Source organism: Hippocampus guttulatus, chromosome 12 (genome assembly GCF_054856545.1).
Source record: "Hippocampus guttulatus isolate MCC_2025c chromosome 12, RoL_Hgut_1.0, whole genome shotgun sequence".
Lineage (NCBI taxonomy): Eukaryota > Metazoa > Chordata > Actinopteri > Syngnathiformes > Syngnathidae > Hippocampus > Hippocampus guttulatus.
Genome location: NC_141272.1, coordinates 18,966,064 through 18,986,401, shown reverse-complemented (window position 1 = coordinate 18,986,401; position 20,338 = coordinate 18,966,064). Strand labels below are relative to the sequence as shown.

The 20,338-nt window shown below is 42.4% G+C and overlaps 1 protein-coding gene across 5 annotated transcripts in view; it reads left to right on the top strand.

Moving 5' to 3' along the window:
* LOC147197745 (protein CFDP2-like) overlaps window positions 1–20,338 on the top strand; it is a 94,929-nt gene that overhangs the window by 65,620 nt on the left and 8,971 nt on the right. The window contains exon 1 of one of the 5 annotated variants that reach the window (XR_015102493.1): window positions 11,796–12,219. The exons of the other annotated variants lie outside the window; for them this stretch is intronic. The gene's annotated coding sequence lies outside the window, so the exon portion shown is untranslated. Of the gene's footprint in view, window positions 1–11,795; window positions 12,220–20,338 lie in introns of those variants that run through there. 5 annotated transcript variants of the gene reach the window in all.

The following is a 20,338-nucleotide window of genomic DNA, read 5'->3' as shown; positions in this document are numbered from 1 at the left end:
TCTGTATTAAAGTCTTCAACAGAAAACGGGTATTGGAAATATTGCTGTTGCTATCAATGCTTTGTCCACCTCGTTGAACCATTGCATTCTATCTCACGACACGTGGGTCACTCTTTTGGCACTGGGACTGGCCATAAATAGTTGGGTTGAGAATAGCATGATACATAAGTCACACTTGGATACTAGACCGTTTTCCACCCTGCTCAGAATAGTCTGCTAAAATAAAAAAATAAAACACTGGAATGTAGGAATGCTATTCAGTTTTGGAGCCCTGAAAGAGTCTAGTCAGGTGAAGAAAAAAGTAAAAGTCACCGTTGCCATGTTAAGTTTCTATTTCAAAAAACATCATTCACGACTGTTTGAAGAGACAAACTCCAATCTTAGCGTCGGCTTTCCCTGTGTAACAGGAAGATCTTCATGACGAGGCCAGTCACCGAGACATGTGAGCATTTTTCAGAGATACTGCTGAAAGTCTTTTTTTAATAATAATAATAATAATAATAATACATTACATTTGCAAGCGCTTTTCACAACACTCAAGGACGCTGTACAACCAAGAGCAATAATAAAACCACAGATAAAATAATAAACAAAGAAAGAAAGATTTAAGGTGGATAGGCAAGTCTGAATAGGTGGGTTTTGAATATGGAAAGAGAGTCAATATTACGAATGTTGGGAGGAAGTGAGTTCCAGAGTTTGGGGGCAGAGCGACTGAAGGCTCTGCACCCCATTGTACTGAGACGGGCAGAGGGTAGAAAAAGGTGGAGGGAGGATGAGGACCTGGGTGAGCGAGAGGGAATGGAAATTTGAAGATCTGACAGATAGGGGGGCGCAAGGTTATGGATGGCTTTGAATGTATAGAGAAGTCATTTGAAGTTGATTCTAAATTTGACAGGAAGCCAGTGGAGCTGTCGGAGGATGGGGGTGATATGATGGAAGGAGGGGGTTCTCGTGATGATCCGGGCTGCTGAATTCTGAACAAGTTGAAGTTTATGGAGGAATTTTTGATGGACACCGAAGAGAAGTGAGTTACAGTAGTCGATACGGGAAGTGACGAGACTGTGAACAAGGATAGCAGTGGTGTGAGGAGTGAGTGAGGGACGGAGGCGGTTTATATTGCGAAGGTGGAAATGAGCGGACCGGGTAATGTTATTGATGTGGGAGTGAAAGGATAGTGAACATCTTTTTTTCAAGATGTTAGTTTGCCAACAAACAAATGTGACCATGAATTGTTGTCACGTGTGCAAGACAATAATTTTCGACAGCAGGGGTCAGCAAAAAAAAAAAAAAAGGCAGGATAACATTGCATATATTGTCTTGTTGTTGGTGTTGTTTTATTTATTTAACTTTATGTATAAAGAACGATATAGTGTGTTGCATTTATGAAATCCATGACCTGCTACAGGGAACTCAAAATGTTATTTCTGCATGTAACAAAAACATTTTGAACTCTTGAAACACACACACACACACACATGCACACACACACACACACACACGCACGCACGCACGCACGCACACACACACACACACACAGCCGGCAGTTGAAACTTACTTTCAAATTAAACAATCAATGTCTTTTTCAGTCCTCCTCATATTCTTAAATTATCCGCAACCCCCCACATCCCCCCAAAATGGTGTCTTCTTCATACTTTTTCGTCTTCCAATACACACGTCAAACTCCAGACTATCAATTGGATTTTTTTTAACTCATTCACTGCCAGCATTGAGAGCATTTTGACATTCTCAAGACCCCCGGGATATTAAGGTCAACGATTATTTACACACCATGTTACCAAATGAAAGAATAGTGTATCTCCTTTCAACAGGAATAAAACAAGTTTGATTTGATTCTATAATCTGCACCAGCAAAATAGTTTGTACAAAAGGCATTTCTCTAAGTGGACTCACGAAATGTGCTCAACTGAAATCTAAATTAGGGCATCGATGTCAGCCACTGCTGGTTGTGGATCAGTCAAGTTGTTTCCAAGTTTGAAATGTACAGTGGAAGGGCATTGGATGCTCTCCAGCCCATCCTTGTCGGGAAGGGGGGGACATCATAGACAAGTTAACTTGTCAATGGCAAAAAAAAAGTAAGAAAATGAAACTGGAAAGAATGTTTCTCAGTGAAACAATAATAATATGTATATTTTAAGTCTTCGTCTTTTGCTTGTTAACAATTATGCCCACCAAGAAGTCAAATAAAAGAAATAATAGAGACCTGTAGGCCAGCGAGTCTGGCAATTCCTAGTGAAAAAAAAAATACAAAAAAATAGAGACCTGAAAACCAGTGAGCCTTCTTCCATTTTCGTTTGGCGTCTGGACCATCAGGTTGAATTCTAAGCTGTTCGACCGCCCCCGTTTGGATGGATAAGGGTGGGTATCACCCAAAAGAAAGAAAGAAATTACTAAAATCCGCAAATTAATGGTGCTACATAAATGGGATCTGTCTACTTGGAGGTCTATCCCATGGTTGGTCCGTTGGATGCCACCATTTTATTTCAAATAGCCCATAGGGAAGATTAGGAGATACTTTTGTCTGACAGCCGTGGCTGAATGGAGAGGGAGAAAAGGGAAATTTAGAGAGTTTGAGAAAGGAATGAGGCAGAGCAAAGGAAACTGGCCGATGAAGAGCCACAGGGAGACGAGCTGAAAGGAAAGTGGGCTGAAAAGGGGGGAGGCGGGAGAGGTAAGCGATAGAGAGAAGCCAAATGTGTCTTGGGAAAGTTTTGGGGCTGAGGTGCATTGTGGGAGAGCAAAAAGGGCGTTGGGGGAGGTGGGGGGGGGGGGTCTGAGGTGTGGATTAATGCCAGTGATTGGAGGAGGTCTGCCGCAGCCGTGCGTGAGCAGAATACCCGAGATGGATGGAGGAATAGAAAAGAGGCGTGAAGATGAAAAAGGTACAGTAAATACAGCAAACTTGAGAAAAATGCAAGATGGCTTGAAAACAAACAAACAAAAATTTCCCGAACGTTGCTGACGGGGATGATGAAGCACCAACAGGTGCAAGGGAAGAAGAAAGGGGGCCCAACATATTTTTTTTTTTGGTGTGGGGCGGGGGGGGGGGGGATAATATGCAACACAATGTTGCCGCGTGGTCTCAGATGTGACCGGCCCACCTCCACGAATTGTTTTGTCTTGTATTTGCTGCCTTGTATTATGAATTCAACTTCCAGTAAGATGTAAACTTCTGTTTTTTGCATAACGATAGAGCAGTTCCTTCATTTGCTTCAGGTTGTGTTGACATTAACTACCAGGCCATAGAATGTAGTTGTTTCTTTCGGGACCTGGTCCAATTTTCTTTTTCTTTTTTTTTTTTTTTTGCATGTGCAGTTTGGATGTCACTCTCGACTCAAAAATCTTGATTTATTTTTCACTGAAAAAGAAGTCTCCTCCTTACATCTACTTTGTAAGTATTTGACATCCTTGAATAAAGGTGTGCATTCACGTATGAATGAGGTTTTTTTGTTGTTTTGTATAGGAGGTGAGTGAATTGGGACGTGAGTGCAACGTGAGGAAACATAGCAACAGCAACAGCAGGAAAAATAATAATAATTATAAAATAATGTTATTTGGAAAAGGATGTACTGTACAAGGAAGAAAAAGAACATTTTCTCTCACTAGCTTTTGACAGCGCCATGAAATCTTTTTACAGCAAAATGATTGAGACTCATATCAAGTGTCTTGCAAATTTAGGGAATCCAGTGACGGGTCATTGTCTCAACGCTTATTATTGGAAGAAATCATAACTTGGATTGCTTGAGATGCACACATATTGCAGTGACCTCACAAGTGTCAAGGTGACAAAACATAATAGCTCATTCCTGAGCCTCCTGCAAACAAGCTCAATAAATACACACACACACACACATAGTAGAAGACAACATGTTTTGGTTGAAAAAAGAATTGATTTAGTTTTTTCATGACATTAGGCCAGGCTTTAAAATTGTCGAGTTATTGAAATAAGATTAACGATTGAAATGGTTCAAAGTGTGGTCAAAATGAAATGACTGAACTCATTTTCTCATTCGTTTCCCATTTTTCGGATTTCAGCCTTACCATGAAAGCCCGAGAGTAACTCTGTTACCGCCGTGATTGACATTGCAAGGTCTCGCGTTACGAATATAACGGAAAAACGGAATAAATATCCTTTTGTGGTTGATGAAGTGATGACAAGTACAGACAAAAGGTGTTTGTAGGCAGAATGTTTGCTCATGAATCCATTCAAACCTTTTCAAATGTGGAGAAATGTTTGAATCGTGTCCCAAAAAAAAAATGTTGGAGTGATATGATTTCACTGCCACCTCATCAAGTAGATTGTTTGTTTCAAAAACATTTTAATCACATTCCATCCTCCAAATTACAACCAAATACCCTCAGTTTCTTTTGGCTCCTCATCCTATAGCAGAACATAACTCGGGATATATTATTTGGTGGCTGTCAGACCGTTTTGTACAGTGACAACAGACATCTGCAGAATGTGTGCCGACCTAAATCAACAGTCGAGGCTTTAAATGCCTTGTTTTCGATCCGCATGCTGAGGCTCAATCAAAAAATTGCAGTTTGTTTTGGGTGCAGGGAATTCCTCCAAGAAATGTGTGCGTTCATGTTCATGCGCGTGCGCGCGTGTGTGTGTGTGTGTGTGTGTGTGTGTGTGTGCGTAAGTGCCAGTCAGTCTGCTTCTAGTTGTGTGGGACGCCCTGGAAGTAGAGGATACAAGTCGGAGTGTCTATGTGTGAGAGTGAGGTGGGGTGATTTGGGAGGAGAAAGGCTGAGTGAGTAGCAGCTATACCTGGGCTGGACTGTCCTTCGTGCATTTCAGTGTGTGTGTGTGTGGAGGGGGGGGGGGGGGTGGTGGTTCAGGAAAAAGCAGTGTGAGCAGAGGGGGGGGGGGGTGAGAGGAGATAGGAAGGAGGTGTTGGGGTGACAGGAGGACGGCTTCATGGCTGCTTTTTCCTATCGCTGAATTTCCACACTCCCATTTCTCTCTCCTGTTTTTTTTCTTTCTTTTCTGTGCATGTAAAAGAGATTGCAAAAGAATGAAGGACAGTTTCAGACAGAGAGAGGGAGAAATTCAAGACATTTTTTTAAAGGGCCAGGATTTTGGCTGTGTTATGGGCAGATTGGCGTTTGGTATTTGCGTTTTTTTAGACTACAGAGGTGGAAATATGAGCTTTCTTTTTTTCAATAGTCCTCACATTTAGCGTACGCCGAACTTAGTTTGCAACCCAAAAAAAGTATTTTTCTCTTCTCGTTAATTTTCCCCTCCTTCTTCCCCCTAATAGTCCCTCATCCTCTCCTTTGCTTTTTTTTGCTCTGCGTCTCACTTTGTCCCAACCTCTCCCGAAGCGCCTTTCACAGTTATTTTTTTTCCAGTTAGTTTTTCTTTTGTGCATGTCTTAGCTTTGACTTTTTCGATGGCTCACCGTGGACGTGACTGCTTATATCGTACGTCGCTTATGCCAAGCGTCGAAGGCCCTGCCTCGACACAGAAAAACAATCATTTGGAAGCCAAAGAGCGCCAGAGAGCCAAAACGGGTGAGTCATTTATGCTTCCGATGAGCTGCGTTTGCTTCCCCTTTTTGGTTTGATTTCTTTTTGATAGCTCACATTCTCTCCCCACACTTGCCGCATTGTTGATCGTGAAAAGGGGGCCTCAACTGACAGCTACTATTCTGCTAGTGCTGCATATCTGATTATGCTATGATTAGATATTATGAAGTGATAACGGCATGCCTCTTCCTCACCTCTCATTTCTTCATCTTTGTGAAACCACCGCACCCACAACACACACATTTTCTCAGTTGCTGGGTAGGGTTTAGTGGGCAAGTTTGGCTGTTGGCACTTTTCAATACCGACTGTTGCAAGGTGTTGCTGATAGTCCTCTTCTCGTACTTTCATCAACGCACTTCCACACACGCACGCACGCACGCACACAGACAATCTCGCAGCAGTGGTTTGGGTTCTGTGGACCCTGCTGAACTCTTTTGTCCGGGCCAATCTCAAGGTGTCTTTCAGTGCGCTGGCAAAGACCCACTAACATACTTTCAGCAACTTGGCAACAGCTTCAAAGTCAGACGTCTCATTTAAATTCAGGCGGAGGGAGGTGAAGGAGAAAGCAAACTTCAAATTGAAATTTGGCCCGGCTGGCGCAAAGGAGTCTTACAAGTGTTACTTTGTTGCTTGGATTTGGCTGAAGGACAGCTCTGTTGACACGACTTGGGGATGTTTTCATATTTGCAATATGTTGTAAATTCGATGTGGATTGACTGGCAATTTCTTTTTCCTCTTTCTCAAATATCCAACATGAAAAAAAAAAGTCAAACGCGAAGAGAAAATGTGAGTTGTTAGATTCTCAAAATGCTCTTTCATTTAAAAACGCTACTGTTGATTTTGTGTCACATGTCCCAGATTTGTTTATAAAAAAAAAAGATACACCGAACAAAGAAGGTGCTTTTTTTTTTTTTTAATCGAGTAAACATTTGCATTCATTCTTGTTGTACGGGAACAATTTTTCCTCTGCTCCTTTTCAACATTCTCACTTACATCTTATTCCAGCGAAGCCACATGGCTCTTTAAATGCCACATAAACCTTTCCAGCAATAACTCACGCAACCACTCTCTTGTGGTCAGTAAAACAAGTTTGATATACGGTTTTATAAACATTTTTTTCCCCCCCCACAATCCGTCACCCCGATGGACGTATGAATTCCTGTGCTCACAGCCCCAAACCCGTAGATCCGAACTTGTGTTAATTGCCACCACAAGCTTGTATCTACAGGTCTGCGTCTGTGTAGCTCCAACAACCTGACCAGCATCACCTAAATAGTCGCTACCACCTACTGAGAAACTATTTTGCGTGTATATTATCTGTTTCAAAACGGGTCTCTTTATTTTTAGCTCATTGATAGTCTATATCCAGGTATCCACCTGCTGATCTACCATGTAATGTGTACCACGCAGGTTTAGGCCATCACTAGCTTTGTTGTTTTGATGAGCTTTTCTATAGCAGAAAAACAATTATCAATAAGATGGATACAAATAGTAGGATTGTAAAAAATGTTTTTTTAAATCCACAATTCCCTCAGCTGTATTTCCCAAGCTCCGCTTGCTGCCAGGTTGAGGTAGTAGGTTGTATAGTTGAGAATTACACCGTAGGAGATAACTGTACAACCTCCTAGCTTTCCCTGAGGCATGCACGACACCGTACATAGCAGGACATTTATCAGCACAAATTGAAATGCACATTATAGAAAAACATGTCGGCGAAGCTGACACGATTGCAAGCATTTCAAGTCGCTTCCACTGCGCGGTAATATTTCACCATTGTGTTTTGCGAAGTGACGCAACATTTCGACTTGGGGCAGATGTGTTGTCATTTTGCTCTTTGTGGGATGTCAAACATTTTGACACATGAAACAAGGGGAAGGCTTTTCATCCAAATAACGGGCGGGATCGTGGAGGGGGAATTGGTGTACAGCCATTTTGAAGATGTAAATCAGTTCCTGGAAAATAATTGACTCAATATGTAATGCTTTTTAAATTAGCACCAACAAAGCTATCATTGATCACAAACAAAAATAATCTTTTCAGAGCCCATCAACACACACACACACACACACACACACACACACACACACACACACACACACACACACACACACACACACACACACACACAATTCTATTAAGAAATCATGTCAAACCACAACAAAACACACGTCCTTCATTTCCACTTCCAGTCTCTTTCTTTTTCCGCCCTACATACCTACAATAGCCTATAAAGATTATAAAACCTCTATTGTTTTAACAACACAGAACATTGGAGACGTAATAAAGCCAAAGTGGCATTTGCCAGCTTTACTGCAACAGTCTTTGGTTGGCCTGAGTCAAGTCCAGTTGGTTAGAGGAGCAAAAGACTGACCCCTGTTGGTCAACACCGTCAAACGTACAGTACAAGCGGTAGCTTGCATCAAATGTAAGCCTTTTCAAAAGCTTTTAACCCTTTCAGGGACAGTAGTTACTACAGTGGACAGCTTATCATGTTATTAGGTTACAGCATGAAAGGGTTAAAAGTGAAATCAACTGCTTTCCTTGAATCGGTGCTTATGTTGGTTGGTTGGAAAATAGTAACAGCATTGGATGTAAGAAAATTTCTCGAATCTTTTTTGTGGAGAGTGGGGGGGGGGGTGGTGGGGTTGAATGCACCTATTGTGAGACGGCGTGACTGTACTCACTTTTGTTACTGCATGTTTTGGTGGTGGTTTTTTTGCACTGCAATTTGCCAGCAACTAGTCCAGGGTGTGGCCGGCTTATTGCCCCAAATCAGCTGGTTTAGGCTCGTGAGGATAAGTGAAAGAAAATGAATCGTTGGATGACTTTTCATAGGATTTTCAGCAGGTTTGAAGTATTTGTGATACAGTTCAATTCAGGGATTCTTAACCTGGGTTCGATCGAACCCAAGGGGTTCGGTGAATCGGTCTCAGGGGTTCGACGGAGCCTCTGCCATGGAGGGTAAGACACACCCGACTCAACATGTCAATTAGTTATGACACGCCCACTTGTCCATCGCTGGCTGTAGATGATCACATTGCATTGCTTGTCTAATCAGCGCTGCGGGAAATTTAGTACGCTCAGTTGTCACCGTGTGACGGTCTGATAGTACGTCAGACAATTTTTAAAAACCTATACTTATGCCGTGTAATTTTATTTACTTTTATTTGTTTTTCATACATGTGTTTTTTTTTAAAATGTCTTGAATTTGTAAAAAAACATATTTTTGTTTTTCATTAATGAAGGTTTGGTGAATGTGCATATGAACTGGTTGGGTTCGGTACCTCTAACAAGGTTAAGAACCACTGGTTCAATTCCTTCCTTCTTCACCATTTATTTGTGTCAGGAACCATATTTGGCCAACTGACAAATACTTACAAAATGAATGTCGGTCTAACGACACGTGTTTAAATTCCACACCCCCAAAAATGTCTTGTAATGTCTCTCTTAACTGCCTTCAGTATTCCAACTGAGTCTTGGATAAGGGGTAATTTCACTTCTCTTGCAATACAGTATAATTCATAATTCATGCTCAAGTCTCACTATTTTACAGTGTTACAACATTACAGTTGATGATTTCACGTCTCATTTTGACATGGAGGCTTTGACCAGTCAGAAAAGTTGCCTTTGGTCATCTTGTTCCCAGTTGCCATAGCCAATAGTCTGATGACCGTTGCGTCTGAAACATCTTTTAGATCGATCAATCGTGGCTCATGTCGATCATTCACGGCCAACATTTTGTTGTTGTTGTTGTGTTTTTTTTCGACAGCTTCTCTGGCCCGCGCACCATTGCATTCATTGTACACAGTGTCCAGCCCACATGCTTCTGTTGTGGCGCAGTATATCAGACCTGTTATGTGCGTGTTTGCAGTCCTGCTGCTGTTTTGTCCAGTGTGTGGGATGTCGTGACAGAACTGGGTCTCCGCTGATGTGCTATTTGGCCTGCCCGACTGATCCTTTGCCATCAGCAGCAGATAACAAATGCTTAGTTGGGACTCAAATGAAATCAGTAAATCAATGGAGGCTCTCGTCTTCAGTTACCTGAACGCCGCTGATATCGGAATGTTTTTGTTGCTGTTTTTTCTTTTAGTGAGTTAACAGAAACTACAACAAGTAGGGATGAATCCTTTACATTTTGGTGGTTTAGCATAAAGGCAAACGCTTCTAAATGTGGAAGAGCTGCAGTGAGAAGCCTTTTCCAAGGTCCGACTATCAATAAAAGAATCGAGGTGTTGTGTTGCGTTATCCACTTCATGGAGACTCTGGAATTTTTATTTGATTTATTTCTTTATTTTTTGGGTCCAATAGCAAAAATAGAACACGACGTTCTATATTCGCATTTCAATCTGTTGCAACCAAATGAAATCAAATCTTGCTAGTTGATAGCAGTGCAAATCATGTTGGTAGTGGTCGTAGAGAATCGATGCGATGCACTCAACACACACGAAAAAAAATCTTGCTTTGCAGATTAGTTCAACACATAAATAGTAAAATTTGAAATAGGAGAAATGAATGTTCTTGACCAATCCAATTTCTGGCATACGAAGAAGGTCGTCTGGATCTCCTGTAATTCAGGTTGCCTTGTGCTCAAACACAGCAATTTAACGTGTGTACGTACGTGTAATGCCCAGTGTGTGTTTCAGTGTGCGTGTGTGCGCACAGGCATGTGTGACGCTTTGTCTGCTTGCTGCAGGCTCTTACCATCAAAGCAACTAATATTAGCATGTCACCCAAGACGTGCTCTATTTGGACACAAAGCGAGTGATAAATGGGGGAGCTGTCCTGTCTCACTCTTGCTCCATCTCCATGCATGTGTGTGTGTGTGTGTGTGTTGTGTGAGCAAGCACACGCAAAAATGTGTCAGCAACCAGCGTGATTTTAAAACGGGTAACGTCAGTGATTTTTAGCACGAAAGTGAAGTGGGCGTGGCATGGATCCAGATGCCATTTTCTGGTCTAAAATGCAGCTGCGCGAAGAAGACAGCGCCCTACTTGGACCCGAGTCAGAGAGCCTTCGAGATGAGCTCGGATGCGGCCACACCCAGTCGGTCAGGCAGCCAAGCAGGCAGGGCGGACGAGAAGAATAGAGAAAGGGCAGTGTGATGCCAAAGACTTGTCTTCCTCACTTTGCGAGTCTCTCTTCGTCTCCCTCCATCGCTGATTTGAGGCTACAGTTGGTTGTATGTCGCCACTCTCCCTTATTGCTCCAACTGTCCCTCCCCCATCATCTCTCCTCTTTCTCTCCTTCCGCTCTTCATTTCTCTCTCTCACTCTCTCTCTCCACACCAAAGCCTGGGGGAGCCAGTGGAGATTATATGTAGCCTCTATAAGCCAAAGCACATCATGTTGCAATGTTTCTGCGGCTCCATCTCGCTCATACGCTGTCGGCCTCTCCTTCGGTCTCTGAAGGGATAATGGGATTGATGTCGGCCCAAAGGAGAACGGAGGGAAAGAAAGAAAGAAAGACAGAAAGAAAGAAAGAATGAAATGGTTTTTGCAGAAGGGAGTAGAGGATTTCTTTCAAGGGTGCAAATCTGACAATGGCAAGGTGAAAAAAAAGAACAAGCCAAGTTCCACCCCCTTCTCCTCCTCCCTCCTTACCTCTCTCCCTCACTCATCTGATATGGAAGAAAGAGCGGGCCTCTCGCTGTAACTGATTACAGCTGTGGGGCAAATTAATGGATAATATTCCTTTCTTACTGTTTTTTTTTCATGTTTGCCCTTCTGCCAAGAAACGTTGAAAGGAGAAATTATGAAGAGGGGCTAACATTTTCAAGACAAATATAGTATGAGGGCGAAAAGAGGGAGGAGTTGTTTGGAGCCCCCCCGCCCCCCGCCGCCGCCCCCCCCCACCCCCACCCCAGATCGTCTCTTCTCTCCATTTCTGATGGAAAAAAGAGAAGAAAAAAAACAATGGCAGAATATGGCGAGGAAGAGCGAAGCTTGACAAGCGATCTGTGCAATCCTGTTGCTTGTGTGTATTGACGTGTGATCATCTTTGACTGTGTCCAACCTGCCTGAGGCCTTCAAGTTCAGACACAAAATTAGTGTTGGCACCGATGCAAGGAAGGTAAACGAGTGTTTTTGTGCGTGTGTGTGTGTGTGTGTCCCTCCACCCCCCACCTCCACCGCATACTGGTATGCTTGACTGGCACTGTGCACCCGGCTACGAGCGCTCATGCGGTTGCTCGATACTCGCTCATTTTGACTCCCCCTTTTTTTTCCCCCAACGTCTGCCGCTTGTGTATCACTTCCACCTATTTTCCAGAAAGAGGAATTACATCCCTTCGTCTCCCGCTCTCTCGCTCCCTGCGAGTGAGCGAGAGAGAGGCACCAAAGATAGAGAGGGAGGGAGAGAGAGTGTACACATGGTCCATTCCGGCTCGGTCTGGCGCCCATGTCATGCCTCTCGTTCTTGCCTCTGCCATCACTCCCCTTCGTTTTATCACGGCTGACTGTGAGCAGCCCGCTCGAAATGATGGCTCCGATTTTGGTGACGTCGTTCTTATTCAAAGCAAACTTCTCTTGATACGAGCTGGAATCTCCTCGGTGCGCTGCTGTAACTTTAAATCTCAGCTCTCTCTCTTTGCCTGTTTTTCTTCTTCCTCTGAGCAGGCGAGTGAGCTCGGAGACGAAAAAGCAGGAGGCTCCCGCTTCAGAAAAAAAGGTCAGTGACTACCAAACGGACTAGCCGTGTTCCCCACTTCCATCTCAGCTTCCCATCTGTTTCCTGTGCTTGAGACCACCGGGGTTGATGATGGCACCGTAGGGCACGGTGATCTGGCTTGCCTGTGCTCAGCGCTTTGCTCAAGAAGCTTTGATGGAGCACTGAAAGGTTTCAAGCGATGGTGGTAAACATGCCAGGCAGCTGCCCGGGTATATTTTTGGAGATTTGTGCGGTCCGAGTTCGGGTTCTGACTCTCGGGAATCATTGCAGGTTTTTGTCATCCACATCGGCGTCGCCGTGACTTAACATTGTCCGTTCGCGTGGTTCTAGAATACGGACGAGATCTTTGGTATGCCGGATAGCGGCAGCAGACTCTTTACCTGATAGAGGGAAGGGCATTTTTAAAGTGTTGTATTGTTCAGCTGAAGAGGGGGAGGGACAGAGAGGGAAAGTGTTCGCAGGGAGGAGGGGGTGGGGGGGTGCAGTCAGGTCAATGTTGTGTCTGGCAAGCAGTTGCACTTGCTGTTGTATATGCTCCCAACGTATATACAGGGGCAGCAAAATTGGCGGTCAATGGAAAATGAAGAAACGTACATGCGTCAGCGTAATCGGCAAGGCCGCATGGCTTTTACTGGCAAAGAAAGCGCGCATGCGAGAGTCAGCGTCGCAAAGCCCCCTTCGTCCTCATTTGACTTCACAACAAGTTTCCGTTTGCTACCAAAGAGCGGGAGGAGAGCGATAGGGTAGGAGGCTTTAGAGGACATGTGTCTCTCTCCGTCCCTGAGACCCTAACTTGTGACGTTGTGCTTTCATGTCCACGGGTTAGGCTCTCGGGATCTGAGAGGGGTCCGCGGTCGCCGCCATCACCGTCCCTGCCTCTCTCCAAACAATGCCGCTCGATCGCGACGGTCATTTCCCGAACGCTTCCCAGTTTGGTCCTCGTGCAAAAGGCACAATCACCGCGGCTTTTGCTCTTATCAGGCTGCTGCACCTTGCGCCATCCTGCGAAACCAGAGCCAGATAGCAATTTAGTCGGCCATGCTGGGGTGTGCTCGTGCAGGCCCTTGGAGGTGCTTTGACATTCTCTCCATCCTTGGTGGTTTGCTCAGAGTGGGCTGCCATGTGGACAAGTTGGAATTGAAACAAGGGTTCTACGACTCCATTTGTTTGTTTGTTTTTTTGATTTGGTGGCACCTGTCTGATCAACTTGAATTGCTTTCCATTAACTCGTTTACTGTAGTTTGCCAAATTATGCAAAGGTGTCAAATTTAGTTGCATGAAATCTTGTATGAATAAATCAATCAGAGGCGTGACGGCGATATTTACAAATCGTAATTCTTTAACTATGCAGGTGTTTGCTATTACAAAAGCAGAATTCGATGCACCTCAAACAGGCATTTTACACAAGTTGCTCCGCTGAGAAATACTTCACAGCTGGTTTAGCGAGAGGAGCATGTGAAACCTAACGACTGGGTTGCCATTGTTTCTGATTCCTGATTTGTGCAGCAGGCAGACGTGCGCGTTCACCTGGACGACTTGAGGGCAGCACAGAGTAATGTTGAGAGCGTGACCATGACTGCTCTGTACGTTATGTGCTTGACCTCAGCGAACCTTCTGCACCATTCAAGACCACAAAAATGAACTGACACACGCCCAGTAGCATGCCGCCGCTGTTTGCGTAGCATTTCTTCGTTGACATTCACGCAGTATTTTTGTTCGACTCTCGTGTTCAATTTCTATTCAAAGCTGTTTGATCACACCGCGGCTATTTTATCTCACTGGCAATAATATCAAGACAGTAACCATTCAGTTTAGCTTGTCTTTGACTTTTTTTTTGTTTTTAACTGGATGACGTTTTGCAGCTTTTATGAACGTCGATTTCGCAATATATAAGTCCAGACATGATTTTTATTTTTTATTTTTTGGCACGAGTATGGAACATAAGACTACAGCTGGCGCTTGAAATGCTTTTAACCATGAAAATTAATTTAGGCCTTTTCCAGTATTGCTTTTCAGTTTATTTGTCCTCATCTTCCTCCCTAAGGGGAAATTTTCTTGGCTAGGAAGGTGTACTCAGGCAAAACAATAATATTTATATCCTTAATCTAATAAAACCCAATAGAAAAGCTGCCAGATTTGATTTCCATTCACTCGATCAGAGATGCGTTTTCATATTGCATTTAGTGCTGTCGTCCTGCTCCGACGCATACCACTGCAAGCGATATTCGACACAGCTCCTCTACCGGATTTGATCATTGCAGGTGTACCTAATGTTTTGGCCCGTGAGTGTATCCGATGCGCCAACATGAACACACTTCAAAGTGGAATTCCGAGAGAGATTTCTGTCCTGTTGTTAATTAACAAATATGGATTTTAACTTCAACCCCCACTGTGCTGCTAATCTGCCGCTTTAGCAATTCTCTTATGTAATGCTTTTGTAAGCCTCATCTCTCCTTTTCCCACCGCCCCTCTGCTTCCAAATTGTATTATTATTTTTTCTTCAGCTTGGTGCACAATTTTTTTAAATTTTTTTTTTTTACCTGAAGCGACTTTAGGGTGTCGCTTGATAAGCTTGGAGGGGTTTCAGGCTTGCTTCTCCATTGTTCTGCTCTTCCACACACACACTGTCTGTACGCTGTGTCCCCGTGGCAGAGTCAGGCAGGCAGACTGAGGGAGTAGCGGGCTTATACCCGCCACAATAAGCTGCTTTATCAACCCAACGTTATCCTTGATTGAATTTTTCACAAAAGGGATTCAAGCGTGTCATCTTCTCCTGATTGGATGGAAATAATGCCGTATGCACCTGGGAAGCTGATTTTATGATTTGATCGTGCATTTCAGACGGATCGACTTCAAACGTGACTGAAACAGTTTGTCTGAGGCAGTGCAGATCAACTTGCTATGATAATATTCGGAATTTCCCTTTGTATCCGGATTTGTATTCTGTTTGGGTATTTTAATGCGGTCTGCAGCATTCGCTACCTTTAAACGCTCATGAATTAAGACGAGAGCTACTCCTCTGCTGACACCTCACCTGATTATAATTTGAACTCCAAGTTTTTTTTCCCCTTTTGAGGCATAATGGAGCACATTGTGGCATTCAATTTTGGCGCTCCACTGCTATTTAGATACGAGGCTTTGATCTGACTTGCAAGCTTAAACTTGAGCTACGAGTGCTGTATGTTGGCAGCTGACTCAACTTACTCCACAACAAGCAGATGTTTGCCTCATGGAAATTGTAAATATCCTTGAAAAAAATAAGTTTCAAGCTCTTTATTGCCACCCGCACTTGAAGGTTACTTCCAAACTAAACATTAAAGAAAAGATTATCATAAAGCCCTCTATTTAAAGCAACCACACATACAGTACTGTTGCCTCCGCTACCTGATTGCTAACATTTAAAGGGAAACTCCATAGACACACAGAGCTAACAATTTTCATGTGTATGGCAGTTAAAGCAACATATATCCGAACACAAACGTTCCTGGCGTACCACATAACAATCCTCACATGGATATATTCTTAATCCTTTGCAAAGAACAACTAATATTAGTGCTGCACTGATGGTCTGAAAGGAGTTGAGACATCTCAATGAACAGTATACGGTGGTACCTCGACTTACAAAATAAATTGGTTCTGTCAGAAATTTCTTAACTAGAAAATTTTGTACGCAGAGACGCGTTTTCCATGTAAATGCCCTAATCCGTTCCGAGCATCCCCAAAATTCAGACATGAATGTTTTCTGATCAAATTTTGTAACAAATACACGTTACAATTGGATTATTGCACAATATATGAGAGTTGTGCACAATGTAAAAAACAAAGAATAGAGTAAAGCATAAAAATGATGGTCATTTAACTTTTAACTGCGTCCTCACCGTTGTTTGCACTCTTTAGTTCATGTTCTCTCTCTCAGAACTGGTTTTTGCCTGGCATTTTCTCACAAACCGATCCAAGGATGTTTGCTTTTATCGGCTTTTAACAATCCTTCGAAAATGTCAAAGGCAAACATCAGCATGGTGAGCAATTGCCTAACTGGTGAACACTTTTTCTGGGTGATTCACATTTACCTAAAACTATCGGAACACCTCTTGGCCCGAGGGGCGAATGACGAGGACGTTGCATAGACACACATTTATCTCACATCGACACATACGGTAGAGGTCCCTCTTAGCCAGGAGGATGCTTGGTAGTAGCCAACGGCAGAGCAGCTAGCTACAAGTATGTTGCAATCAGGAAACTCGGAGCTGCAAGTAGCACCCCATACTTGATTTTTACCTTTCATAACTTGACATTTCTTTCATAACTAGAGGCAATATTTTCGCGTTGAGCCGTTTCGTAACTTGAAAATTTCGTATGAAGAGACATTCGTAAGTAGAGGTACCATTGTATCTGTCTATTTGTCTTATACTGCCCCAACGTGGCCAATGTGTGTAAACCAAAACCAGTAGAGCGAGTGAATGAGAATATTCTATGAAATTAAGTTATCACTGCATGCTTTTGCAAATGTTCTATTATACAGTGATATTGTAGAAATATTTTGGTTGGTTTTTGGGGGTGGCGGGGCGGTGGCCTTCTCATTCACTTCAATAAGGAAAGATAATATGAGATATGATTTTTGGGGGGTTATGGGAGTGGTCATGGAATGAATGAAACCCATACCTCATGGCGACAATCAATTTTATTTGTAGCTTTTCGATGCTGACAAGTTTATTAGTAGGTTGAGTGGGGAAAATGGATTAGTTCTACTGCCTGGTAGGTCCTTCTTAGGAATGAGATGATGGTTCTTTAATAAAAATAATAATAATGATAAGGATAGTTATATTCCAATAATTTGACTTTTTTAAATATATCTTGTTGTTTTATATTTTTAGGGACTCGGGGATGGTGAGGTTGGTTCCTTGCACTACATAGGGCTGGAAACAATGTGCATCATTGTCTCATGAGGATGTGATTGTTCGCTGGATTCGTGCCATTATTATGGCCGGACATATAAATGATCACATAATTATCACCATTTCAACGCAAGCCAGTTACTTAGCCTGATATTAGTCCTTTTAGAACGGATCTTTGTTTAAAAGACACGTTAGAAGGTACCCGTCCGTGACCAGCAGGTGTACGAGTGGAGGCGATGAGTTAGTCACTGCTATTCAGTGGAATGATTCTGTTGGATTGCACTTGAACTTGAATAGGGGAAGCGACACGTGGAGTGCAGCTTTTATGAATGTCGATATCGCAATATGTGTGCGTGGTACTGGTAATATGTGTGCGCTGTTGCTCTTTGTGTCAACTTTACAGCCACCATACTGCAGTTTCTTCTCTTTTCTTTTTTTTGCCACACCCTTTGTACTCGGTGCGTCGTCTCTACCGCAGACAAGAAGGAAAGGCGCTCTGTCATGAATAAGCAGCTCGCATTGTTGGACTTTTTGACTTGGCTTTAAAGGGTAGAGGCGCCCCCTTTGATTGTGTGAATCGAGGAGGTCTCCTGTTCACCGTCCCTTACATGCGCATTGGCTGGAGCAACAAGATGGCGTTTAGATGCCAACGTTTGCTTATGGAAAACTACCGGTAGTATTAAGGGTTTCATTGTCTAGTGTTGTTGTTTCGGGGTTTTTTCCATGTTCAAAATAAGCATTTAAATAAATCAAACCTACCATGCTACAGGATTGCGGGGTTAGCCTGAAATTTTATGATGGAATTCGCTGCTAAAGTATGAAGTTTGTTCTTGTGTTTATATAGGGCCATAAAAAAGTAGTGAAAATGGATCATGAGCGACTAGATCGTGCTAGCAGATTATTCGGGCTGCGCTCGCCTCATTTGTTCAAGCGTAGAGAGATTACAACAACAAAATAGACTCACACATGTGAATGTCCCTCGGCTCCTTAGCAGTTGCCGAGGGTCCGTGGTGTTGCCCTTCACATGGTGTTGGGTTTAATTTAATCATCGTGTCGGAAAATTGCTGTGTTCACAAAAGGCGAAAAGAAATTGCGGATGATTAATAGCGTTTGGGCTGGGTGAGTACGGAGATGTCATCAGCCTTGGCTGAGTCTCTCTCCACAAAGACATTATATTAACGGTGTTTCATGTGGCTTCTTTTATTGTAACTGCTCTGGCCTTTATTTGAAGGACGACATCAGCGGAGTATTTGAAAATGATGATTGGAAGCAATAATGTCGCAACTGATTGTTTTCCTTGTGGTCATTTCATTTTCATCTCCCTTCAAGTATTTTGCCGTAAAATGTGAGTTTTGAAAATATTGACAGTATATGCAGCGCATCTGACCACTCATTTATTGTGAGTGTGTCTTTATGGCACTTTGCTGTCACATTTAAGCAAGATTCAAGTATTGCAAGTCCACCACTTTGTGGTGCCCCCTGGCTTTGGGTTTCACGTATGTCTCCTATCACCTCCAGATGGGGTCGTCATGCTGGGCTCCCTCTGTTTCTGCATCATATGAAACAGTTGCTGTTTTTTGTTTTTGTTTTTTCCAGGAGCAAAATAAACATTTATAGCAAGTTATCTAATTGAAGAAAGATGACACAAACTACTGTTATTCGACATACTTGGCGTCAGAGACAATGATATATGTTTTAACAGCCGTCACTTTATGGAGTGGATGTCTATTTTAATGTTGTTATTTTGAAGCAAGCCCATCATATCTTTCATGTCTGCAGATGAACCCTTTCAGAGACATCGGTTACTACAGTGGATAATTTACCATGTTATCAGGTTACAGGGTGCATGAGAGGGTTAATGCTCTTCTTGTCAAACGATAGTCATGTGTTGGTAAAGTTCCAGATTGTTTTTGGCAACAGTACACACAGGAGAATACACAGACTATAATTATGGAAAAGTAAAAAAAAAAACAAAAACCTATATTATATTAAAAATAAAAATAGATTTTTATTTTTAAATTAAATTATTGAAAACCTGGGCTCACCCCCACTCACTCATTTTTAATATGCTTATACTGTACGTATATTTTATATTTCAGATTTATATTTATTTAAATACTTTTGTCTTCTACTTTCTCTCTTTCATAATTTTGCTGCTGTAAATTGGGAATTTCTCCATTGTGAGACAAATAAAGGTTTTCTTATCTTATCTTAGTGATGAATATTAATGGTGGATAAAGAGTGTTGTGTAGTATAGATAAATGAAACCAAGGTGAATAATATTTCAGAACTTTTCCACCATTGATGGAATCTATTACCATGACAACTCGATTGAAAAAGAAAAAAAATCTTTTTGAAAAGGCAAGTAAAAATGAACAATTGAGATAATGCAGTTGAACACGTTTCATATCCTAGGATAAATATTAACGTCAAAAGGATCTACTTTACTTTTACGGCACCAAAACACTTTTTCCAAAATGTGTTTGGGAGAAATTGTTACGATCCAATGAAACTGGGGTTGAACTTTTTGACTATCATTCCAAAAAGTATATTTGGTGCAAATAACACTGCTCATCACCAAAACAATGTTTTGACCGACAGCGACGCATGATGGTCTTTCGTATTAGACAAAGTTGAAGGAATTATGAACAGCTCCCAATACCAAGAAGTGGTAGCACAAAACCATCAGGCTCGTGCTCGATAGCAATCAACAAATGTCAGGAAAAGCCTACTAGAACATCCGAATTTATATGGGATTAATCAGGGTCACTTAAATGGTGGACGGTGTGTCCCGACTCCCATTTGACATGAATTTGATGGTGATATGTTGATTTTGAACACAACCACATCCCAGTTTTTAGAGAGTGTCTACACTGGTGAACTTATTTTTACTTCCGATCCACGTCAAAAGTTGCAGTTGTCATGGTGTTATAACCACGTTTATAGGATTGAAGTAAAATAAACATTTGAGTTTTTAGTTTTTCTTGAGAGGTTTTTGCAAGTGTGACCCATTTAGATCAAAACAAACTAGGCTGCAACATTAGCAAGGAGTTGGCCAAGTGATTTTTCTGATGGGAGCCCGAACGTGTTAAAATGACCTCTGCAAATCATCACAAATGTAAAAAAACAGAATCAGAATGTGTCTCTTAATTTGGTTGTTAACTTCCCTTTAATTTGGCATGTTTTCCATTTGAGTTTAGTGGTCAAATCAAATTCTGCCTGTT